This window comes from Perca fluviatilis, chromosome 13 (assembly GCF_010015445.1).
Source record: "Perca fluviatilis chromosome 13, GENO_Pfluv_1.0, whole genome shotgun sequence".
NCBI lineage: Eukaryota > Metazoa > Chordata > Actinopteri > Perciformes > Percidae > Perca > Perca fluviatilis.
Window position 1 is genome coordinate 175,159 of NC_053124.1, and position 11,245 is coordinate 186,403.

The 11,245-nt window shown below is 39.2% G+C and overlaps 1 long non-coding RNA gene across 1 annotated transcript; it reads left to right on the forward strand.

Moving 5' to 3' along the window:
• Positions 1–10,326: 10,326 nt before the first annotated feature.
• On the forward strand, positions 10,327–10,743 carry LOC120571819. Its single transcript, XR_005641307.1, has 2 exons — positions 10,327–10,362; positions 10,618–10,743. It is a non-coding gene; the product is annotated as an uncharacterized LOC120571819 (long non-coding RNA).
• The last annotated feature ends 502 nt before the right edge of the window (positions 10,744–11,245 follow it).

Below are 11,245 nucleotides of genomic sequence, written 5' to 3' on the forward strand. Positions count from 1 at the left end.
ACTGCTTCGCTATTGAATCTGTTAGGCAAAATGAAAAAAAAACGCGGCAGGAGTTTTGCTCCGTGTTATCTTTCTTCAACTAGTTCAACAAGTAAGGTAAAACACCTACATTGTGAATTAAGATGCATTATCAAGTGTTGTTCGCTATTTTTATTCTGTGAAAGAGTGCATATTTTAGTAAGTTTATTTTTATTTCGCTAGTTGTGGAGATCTCGTGGTTGTGCTGGGTACCGCAATTTTGGGTGTGTCCAGGCTGCTACACAGAATCGGTGAGAATATTGATTCAATGACTACGTTTACATGCAGCCAATAACCGGAATATTAGCAATAACCTGGTCGCGCACGGCTATGTAAACACCGGCAAAAACCCGAATATGCTCATATTCCGGTTTTTAAAAACCCGAATATGCTACCTGGGTTACCCCTTTTCTAACCCGAAATTTTGGTCATGTAAACGCGTATCGGCATATCTCCATCAAAAGGAACATTGATTTGTGTTCTGCGCATGTTCTATTCGCAAGGAATCTTGGTCTTTTGAGTAGAGGAACTTCTTGTATGCGCCAGAAAACATAGTTATAATAATAATTATATACTATAATAATATAGTTATATGTCAATGCAGAAAACCTGCGCGCAGTATACCGGAAGTAAACAAGAAGTAGAGGTAAACATGGCGAGACGCAGCACAGCACCACACTTTTGGAGCGAGGAGGAAACCAATTTCTTTATTAGTGTGGTGAAAACCATGAATATAATGTCTTTTGTTGACGGCAGAAAGTACCGAGATAGTGAGATTTATAAGAAGGTGACCGAAAAGTTATTGCGTCTTAAGGTTGTCCGTAGGCTACGTCCAGACGCTAACCGTGCGTCGCCGTTTACGTCGGATATTGCCATTTGATTACAAATGCCATGTATACAGGAGTAACTCTCTCTGCTCACGTATGTAAATGGGTTATTCCGAATGTTTCAGAAACCCGAATAGTGACCTTAACCCGACCATAACCCAAAAATTGACAGCTTGTAAACGTAGTCAATGAGATTCTATTAAAGCCCATGTTGCAAGTTTAATTTTCCAACGAATTTGTGGTAATTGCTTGTTGGTAATAAACATTTAAACTGGTATTCATGTATTTGATGTTGTTAGGTATCACAAAACAGAATATAACACGAAAAGTAGGTACTATTTTACAGCGGTTTGTCTTTCCCACATCCCCCACAATTCTTCCCTCCCACATGACGTGCATTACGCGCTGGGGGAACGAAACTCGGCCAGTCACGGTTTCTGCCACTGATCTGGCAAAATATGGCTTTTGGTCTCGACCGAGTCAATGTGTCTTTATTATGTGAATAATAATATTGGGGGGGAAGTGAAAGGCAGCTTGGACGGGGATGCTATTCGGCTTTTCACAAGTTTAAACAGCTAGCTAACGATACGCCGACGTTTGCTAACGTTAGCGCAACAGCGTTAGCTTAGACTGCTAGTTAAATACCGGTATTACAACTGCCCGCCGAGCTCGTCCACGTTGTCAACACAAGACATGTGGCGTTAGTGCTCCCTTTTGTATCATACTTTTATTGAATGAAATATTAAGCTTGGCCTCCCGAAATAGGTGTTTTTTGTAACATTACACACAAAGATAACTGGCTATAGTTAGCCTGTGCGTATGCTAGCGGGATTAGCTAATGTTGCGTAGCCAGCCAGCAACTTTGGCAATCGGCGTAGTAGTTCGTGCGCTAGCTAACCGCGACAGTATGTTGCCCACAATCAACCTCTGCTGTTAAAAGCAGTCAATCTGCAGTGATGTTTTGAAATGGAGACACATGGATGTGTTAGCTGTCGAGGTTAGCTTGCCCGAAGCTGCTTGCTGGCTGTGCAACGTTAGCTAATGTCCGCTATCACATTACAGGCTAACTATAGCCAGTTAGCTTTGTGTGTAACTAACTAACTAACAAAACCATCTTGTAGGAGCGCGAAGTTTACCTCATTCAATAAAAACAAATGGTACAAAGGAGCACTACACGCACAAGTCTTATGTTGACAACGTGGACGCAAATATAGGAAACTCCGAAGGCAGTTGTAATATTTACCTAGCCGGCTAGGCTAATGCTGTTAGCGTTAACGCGAAGCGTCGGCGTAGCGTTAGCTAGCTGTCTAAACTTGTGAAAAGCTGAACAGCATCCCCGTCCAAGTAATAAATAAACACCAGGCAAATATGTTGTTACTGGAGCTAGTAGGCTACCATCAAAACGTGAGATATCGAATCATGATATCAATCATATCTATGTGTACCATCGGGGGATTTCACAGGTGGGACTGGCAAGTTAGCACATAGCTAGCATGATGCCTTGTATTTTCTAGATCTAGATAAGTTTACCGGTACTTATCTGAACTAACGACATGATCACTGTCACTAGATATAAATAAAACATTGACTTTCACTTGGTGCTATTCACGGACAGTAAAAAACCCTCTTCCTCATCCCAGTCAGTCACCATAGTTCTAGTACTAGGCTGATACACGTCTCCCCAACGTGACGTCATCACCGAATTGCGGGAAAAAACCCACTAATACCAAAAACGACAACACTGTTGTTAACACTATTTGGAGACATTTTTAACAATGATATACATATATTGAGTGCTATATGTACCTATTAATCAACAGTGGTGGTTAACTTGCAACATGGGCTTTAACTGTTAACACAGCACTTTTGTATATATCTTTTGAAAATGTGAATTTGTGTATATTGTAAAGCAGCTAGTTTTACATTGTTCATTGTAATGCTGTTATTATTTATCAATTATGGTAAATAACAAATTGAACTTGATAGTTTGACATAATTGATACTTATGATATTTCTCTGACTCTGTCTATTGACAGGTCAGGTTTTTTTTTGTGTGTTTTGTTTCTTTTCTGGTGAAGTTGTGTCACCCAGGATTGATGGCGAGCCTTCCCCCCAGGAGTCTGGAAGAGTTTTGAGTCTATTCATGTACACTGTATCCACTGGTGCGGTAGGACAGCTTTTGCACATATTCATTTCTGTACACCTGGACTGAAACTTGTCTTACCAGCTCAATTATCTTGAGACTGTACTGTATTAGGTTATACAGGGGTATATGATTGTGATTTCAATGAATGTATGTGTATTTTTATTAGGGGTCCAAGCCCGAGGGGGCATGGGAACCGCGTAATGCAAGGCATCGCGGTTCACATCTCCAACGGAGCGTGGAACCCTATTGTTTTTCTAAGGATTATTTCTCCACCTAAAACTCCGACTACAGCCTAAACCGTACATGGTGGGTAGTTGCCATTTTCAGGACTGGTCCAAAACTCTGCAAAGACCTCAGGCACAAACATTGACCCACTTCAACCACTAGGTGGCGCTATAGCAGAAAAAAAACGTCAAATAGTCAATGTAAATGACTTTTGACCCTTTTAGTAAATCAATGTTAAAGGTGATGTTGGGTGATGTCACTTCTTGTTGATGTTTAAATTATTGTCAACCAATATGGAAGCTAGCTCGCCCTTCCGTCTTCATCATCTTGTCCCCTCCTCTTCCATTCCATGCACTAATGCTGTAATCCCCACCCCAAATCCTTTTTGCCAGATATTGGCTTGAAGACTGTTAATGTTTCGTGGTTGCCACAGTTTGTTGTTGTTGTTGTTTGTGGAGCCTGGGTTGTTTACAGAGACGTGTTTTTACAGTGTGTTCAGGGGACAGGCAGTTGGCGGATAGAGAGATGTTTGCTGTATGTGACAAAAAAAGTTGTAGCCTAAAAAATGCAAGACATTACTTGGAACACCTCTAATGGGATATTTGGTATCGTGATGCACCTCAGACCTTGGAGCTCACACCTCTCGATATTTGCTGACATTTGCCTTACCACTGTTACGCTTTGGGTTCAGGCCCAGATTATCCATAAGGGCACTTAGGCCAGTGCCCAGGGGCACCAACCATTCACAACCAGTGTGTGTGTTGGGGGGGGGGGCACCACATGACACAAGCTTTGACAATATTTTCCGTAAATTGTTATATTATTCACTTGAAATTGTTGAAAGACCATACATTACTCATTTATGAACACTAATTTCACAATAATAATAATAATAATACATTATAAATGAATCATTACATGACCACTATCACTCCCCCTCCCCACTCTGTCAGAGTTGAGTTGGTCCACAGGTACGCGCAAATGTATCATTGGGGGGGGGGGTTAACAATAATCAAAAGTGGCCAGTTTAACCCCCCCAAAAAATTTTTTATCATAATGATGAATGTAAAATATTAACTGTTATAAAAAATTATGCGTGGTTGGCTTTCTTGATTCAATGTAATTGGCAAGCAAAGAAAAACATGTATCACACAAACCCCCCCACCTCTGGGTGAGACTTGGTTGCGCCCAACCCTTCAACGTGTTTTTCAAGCACATAGCACGGCCAGCACTTCATGGGTTTGTTCAGCGCTGCAGAGAAGTGTAAAAGACCCGTCCACATTCTGCGCTTCTTTTCCTAGAACTCGTATTTCTTTCAGAGGACTTTGTGCAATAAATCCATATTCTATCTAATATTGATAGTCTTTTTTCCATATCTTATTTATTTTAGGTCCTTTTATTGTCGTTAGCTGTGATGCTTAAGCAGTTTTAGCTTTCCCATGATGCTTTTGAAAGTTTTTGACCAGAGGAGTTGCTTTCAGGGCCCTTGAAATAAAGTCGGAAAAATACATATTTGACCTACCCACAATGCTGCAATATATAGTATTGATTTTGGCTTTCTGAATTGATAGACATTTTCAATTGAGAAAGTTTGAATATAGTGCTCACTGCTCGTATCTGGATAAGTTAGTAAATTACATTTGAGAAATCCCCTTGATTATGTCTATTTTTGGCAGGGGGAAAGTGTTGGTTTCTCTTTGCATAATGAAAATGCTTTGTTTTTTGTTAGTTTTTTTTGGCTTGTGTGCTGGGCTGATGTACTGATGTGTATTGATTTTGATATTTTGAATTGAGTGCTGTGCTTTTTGAATTCGACATTTTGAATTGAGACATTTGAATATAGTGCTCACTGCTCATATGCCATAAATGTAGTTGGACAAGTTAGTAAATATCCCTTGAGAAATCCCCTTGATTATGTCTGATATTTTTGCCAGGAGCACAGCACGAGTAAAGGGGGGTATAAGTTTAAGTATAGTTTATTATCGAGTTAATAAGCGCGTGTGTTCGTGTCGGCCGCTGTCCATTTTCTAAGGTTTTGAAATGCAAACAACTTTTGACTACTTTTTTTTTTAAACGACGTGCGCCTGTGAGCACCCACGGAGGAAAACATCAATCGACGCCTATGACACCATTTACAACAACCTGACCACCCAACCTGACCACCTCCTCTGCTCTTTCAACCACCACACCTGCCGTCATCACAGCATCTCAACAGAAAACATGGAGTCTAACTTAATCCTCCATTCCACAAAGCGGACCCGACTAAAGTAAATCACAGAGTCTTATGGACGTTGAAACTACACCAAACACAACTACTACCAAAAACAAAGACAAGAAAATACGTAGTAGTGACCACGATCTGATCTAAAGAGCTGACGCGTTGATGTTTTTTTGAGAGATGATATTGTAAGCATTGTAGGCATTACAAATGTTGCTTTTTTCCGAAAATACTGCTTTTTTCCGAAAATATTGCTTTTTTCCGAAAATATTGCTTTTTTCCGAAAATATTGCTTTTTTCCCTAGTTTTGGTTGTTTAAAAACGCCAAAAAAAATTATCTGATTAATTGATTAATCGATCGATAAAGTGCTAGATTAATTGATTACAAAAAGAATCGATAGCTACAGCCCTAGTGTCAAGTGACGATCCCAGCAGTCTCCAGTAGATGGCGGTGTTAAACTACATAGAAGCCCATGAAGAAGCTTTGTTAAATGTTTCAGAGACGGTTGGCAGAATCTATTTGACGTTCCTCCAGGTAAGTTGATATTATTAGGACTTTGTCGTCAAATAAATTACATTTATGTTTTCAGCATCATTGTTGCAGTGCATTTACAATTTGCTTTATGTTACGTTCACGTTCTTGTAGAGCGATGCTAACTTAGCTTGTTTAAGTCAGCCCTGTAACATTTGTTTTGTATGGAATTGGCAGTCTGAAATGTTATTAAGCTCTGCTTAAACCTTTAGTGGGCCCAGTTGTAAAGCTAGTGAATATGTTTGGTATCATACGAAAGTAGATGATCTAAGGAATCAATCGATGATGTTGCAAGTTAAACTATAAAGAATTTAAATTTAACATTTGCTTGACATATTGTAAACATTATACTTATTAGTGCAGTAATTGTCACGCACCGGGTTAAATACATGCTGTTCCTTTATTCAAGACTAAATGTATGTGCAGTTGTACACCGTGATAAAACATGATAGCCTAGTTTAATCTAACACTGAATCTGCCGTGTTTTACAGATCTGACTGACCACTGATGAGGTGTACTTGGACCCACCAGACTCTCCTCACAGTATGAGAAACCATCAGGGGGAAGTTATTGCTGTCATACTTCTCAACTGCTCAGTAACCAAAGTATCAACAGCTAGTGTGAGGACTGTACTGTGTCCATAGACATTGATCAGGCTTAGTGAAAGGGACTCTTGTTTCACAAAGTAATTTAGAGATTTTCACTTGAAGTTTTTTTCATCCGTTATATTTATGCTGTGAAATGTTTTTCAAGCTGCAGATTATATTTAATACCCTTTCAAAATACTTCAGTTTTATTCATATTGTCATCTGTCAAAACAATAAAGTTTAACTGTACTGTCACTATTACCTGCCATAAAGGATTAGATTTTCAAAGTCAGGATGTTAAATGGACTAAGTGTTTGACCCTTCTACATGCATTAAATCAGACATATCACCTGTTTAAACAATGCAATTACAGTTTTTGTTATATAACATGTTTTAGTACACTTACAGAGCCTTACTACTAAACTTAAAAATGACCAAACCCTGCTTAGAAATAAGCACTTTATTCATAGTCAATGAAATGGAAATATAAAGTGTGTATACATAATGCACAGAGTAGCAGATGTTAACTGTCCAGATCATGTCCTCCACCAGTCTAAAGGGTTTCTTGTCTACTGAGGATGTGTCAGCTGGTAATGTAGACTCTCAGGTCACAGAAGTCATCCTGTGGATACTGAATCTTTCCTGATGCTGCTGTGTTGTCTTCAGACCATCGCTTGGCAGAAGTATGACACCTGTCCCACAATACCTTCATACTGTGAGGAGAGTCTTGTGGGTCCAGGTAAACCTCGTCAAACAGGTGTTCAGGACAGCATCCGATCAGTCAGATCTGTAAAACATGGCAGATTCAGTGATTAAACTTTCATTTTTTATTAGGGTGTACAACTGCACATAAATTTTGTCTTACAGGAGAAGCATGTGCTGTATTTAACCCAGTGCGTGGCAATTACTGTACTAATAAACATGGTTACAATATGTGGATAGTTTATAGTAAAACTTAATCTGAAATCTGTAGTTATGGCAACAGCTACAGTGTAAAACATGATGAATCTATTTTTATTCTGATTTCTTGAGGTGAGAGAGACTCCTTTGAAAAAGGCTTAACTTTGGAACCTTATTTTATACAGCCCTGTTATGGACAAGCATGACATGGTTGGTATCAATGGATTCCTTAGATAGTATAGTTTCATATGATACCAAATATATTCACTATAGCTCGCCGACGGGTTTAAGCAGCACTTAATAACATTTCAGACTGCCAATTCCATACAAAGACCAGGCAAAGCACATGTTACAGGGCTGACTTTAACGAGCTAAGTTAGCATCGCTGTTCAAGCTGTACAAGAACATGAACGTAACATAAAGCAAATTGTAAATGTACTGCAACAATGTACTGCAACGATGATGCTGAAAACATAAATGTAATTTATTTGATGACAAAGTCCTAATAATATCAACTTACACTGACAGGAACGTCAAGTAGATTCTGCCAACCATCTCTGAAACATTTAACAAGGCTTCTTCATGGGCTTCTATGTAGTTTAACAGCAGTTGGCATCCATAAGTTAGTTTCCTATATTTAGAGAGTGTGGCCAACTCAAATCATGGGCGCCATATTGGATACCAACGTCAGATGACTCTACAGTGTAACCCTATGGGGCGGATATGCTATCTTGAAATAAATCACTTATTTTCACCTTAAACAGGCATATACATGTTATTATCAACATTTGTCAATATGTAAAAGGCCCTTACGGAAATATTCCAGTGTATATTTACCTTCTATATCGTAAATGGGCCTCTAAAAAGGCCCATGTAGTGAGTGACCACATCACCTAATAAGTCTCTTAGCAGTGTTTACCTTTCTAATGTCCGCTAGCATACAGGCTAACTATAGCTATGTGTGTAACGTAGCAAAACCCCAGCCATCTCAGAGGAGCGAAGATCAATATTTCATTCAATAAAATTATGGTAAAAAAGGAGCACTAACGTATATTTACCTTCTATATCATAAATGCCCATTGTAGTGAGTGACCACGTCGCCTAATAAGTCTCTGAGCAATGTTTACCTTTTTTTTCCTCTTCAGTCTCCCGAGTCCTGATGTAACCCCCCCTCCTCACGGACAGATTAGAGTTCAAGTCAATACAAGTCAATACTACATCAGGCAGTAGCTGCAGTAAACTTACAACAAAAGTTGTGTTCTTTAAACAAAAAACTTTAGGTTGTATTCCTACCTGAAGCAAAACACCACCATCACATGATAAATACCTTTATCTTTATTGCCCACTTCAACAATACATTTTGAAACAAAAGTGAAAATCTCTCCTGCAGACAGACTCATTACAAAGATACACAACCTTTCAAGAATCATGTCACAAAAAAAAACATAAATTTAACTCTAGCCAAAGTTAATAATAAGGATAATACATTTAGAGCGTTGCCAGAATTTAACTTCATATGGTGAGAGCTTCACTTTCTCATGTGTTCAGATCATACCTAAGGGCAAAGAGAAAGTTCTGGGAGCAATTCAGTATTCACTCACGAATGGCATCAAATTAAATAACTACATTCGCTAAGAAATAAAATACAATCTATGTCTCATCTTAGCCTTTATACATAACAATAATAACAACAACAATACAAACCCAGTTTGGTGTTTCCAAAAAATACTTAACTGAATTGATTTTTTGGAATTCTGTGAATTGATTTTGAATCTGTAGAGCTTGAATCTTAGTGAACATAGACAGTTTGATATTTTTAATGAGGCCAGGCTCTGGAGTTCATAAACATGTAGAAAACTAACTTTTAACATTATCTCAACTTTCCCACCATTTCTCGCATGGCCATACTTTTGCTTCCCAGTGCTCCACTTGACTGTTTTTTCTTGAGTTTAGCTTTTCAAATCTGTTCCTGTTTCCGAGCATGGAAGTGCAGTCTTGTGGAGAAAAACTTGACCAAAAGATGGTGTTTAAGTCCATGGCATATTGGTAAATTAATGTCCTGAGTGAAATGTTCAGCTTGATTTACAAGTGCTGATAACAGGTTTTCTTTACCAGCAAACTGATCTTGACTGGCCCTAAACAGGCCCGTCAGACACCGCCTACCAAGAGTCTGTGTCTGCCAAGGTTTCTTCCTAAAAGGGAGTTTTTCCTCGCCACTGTCGCAATAGCCACTGCTAATGCTTGCTCTTGAGGGAATTACTGTAATTGTTGGGGTTTTGGAAATTATAGAGTGTGGTCTAGACCTACTCTATCTGTAAAGTGTCTCGAGATAACTGTTATGATTTGATACTATAAATAAAATTGAATTGAATTGAATTGAAACAGCTGCTCTGCTTTCTCAAATAGTCTCCAGCAGTCATCTGTGCAAAACACCAAGCAGCCGTCTTTGTACTCTTTCAGTATAGTAAGTCTTTGAACCAGACCTTTCTTCAGGGTTTCATCCTTCACAGCATTCACACACTCTGAGCACACTTTTTTGTGCTTTAGCACTTTATTGACACAGTACCCAGCGACATCATGCAGGCTGCTCTTTTCTGCATCTACCAGCCCTGAAGACGATGGAAGGTCCGTATCTCGAGATCGACAGGCCAGTGTAACTACCACTTGAGGGGCATTTCCAGGGCCATACTGGGACTAAAATTCAGCCCGGCACTTTAAGATGGAGAGGCCTTTTACGTGAGTGCCCTTGGTGCACGAGCAGAAGGACTTTTTGCAGTTATTTTAATTCTAATAGTGTTTTTATGGTATAAAGAGAATCAGATTACGCTGAAGACCTTCAAGAAACTTTAGGATGACACCTGCCTCCTCTGATTGTATAAGCAAGTCACCGCTGCACTGAACACAACCAGGTCAGCAAAACCTGATCTCGAACACATAAGTCACAGTATACTGCTAACTAAAAGCATGTTATGTGCACAGTCAGTTGGAGTGATAAAATAGTTACAAATACTCAAACTCATATACTCAAAAACTACAATGCAGTCCCATAAAATAGAGATTTTGTTTTTTGTGTGTGTGTGTGTGTGTGTGTGTGTGTGTGTGTGTGTGTGTGTGTGTGTGTGTGTTTTGTGTGTGTGTGTGTGTGTGTGTCCTTACTTTCTCAGCTTGGCTCCCTGGCTCAGCTTCCCCTGTGATGGACCCTGCCTCTGCTTACTGATTGTGCAGCTACATATGCATGAGAAGAACATCAGTTATAAATATGACTAAGAATAAAACATTTTCTAATTCAATCTGTGCTTCAGTCAAGTTATTATCTAGTATGTGGAACTATTGGCATTTTATCCTATATGTAAATATCTGATTGATTGATTGATTGATTGATTGATTGATTGATATGCCTAATATGATTGCCTACCCAGCCCTGCACTGTTATGGTTTTGGGGTTTTGTCTTATTTTGGTGGTCAGTTTCCTGTTTTATTTTGACGGTCTTGTTTTCTGTCTTGTCTTATTTACTTCCTGTGTTTTCCCTCCCTTGTGATTGCCCTTGTGGGCGTTTCCCAATATGTGTTCTTCTATTGACTTGTGTTCTTGTGTCCCTGTGAAACGTCATCTCGTGTTGTCAAAGTACTGTCCCAATACACAAGTTCGCATTTCGCCAAGAACAGTTAAAATTCCCGGATGTATTCTTGACACGCCCATTTATCGAGGATACATCGGTTGGTAACTTGTATGAACTTCGCAGCACCTGTATCCCAACATTCATTTCGGCATTCAATGATGGTTGGATTTCC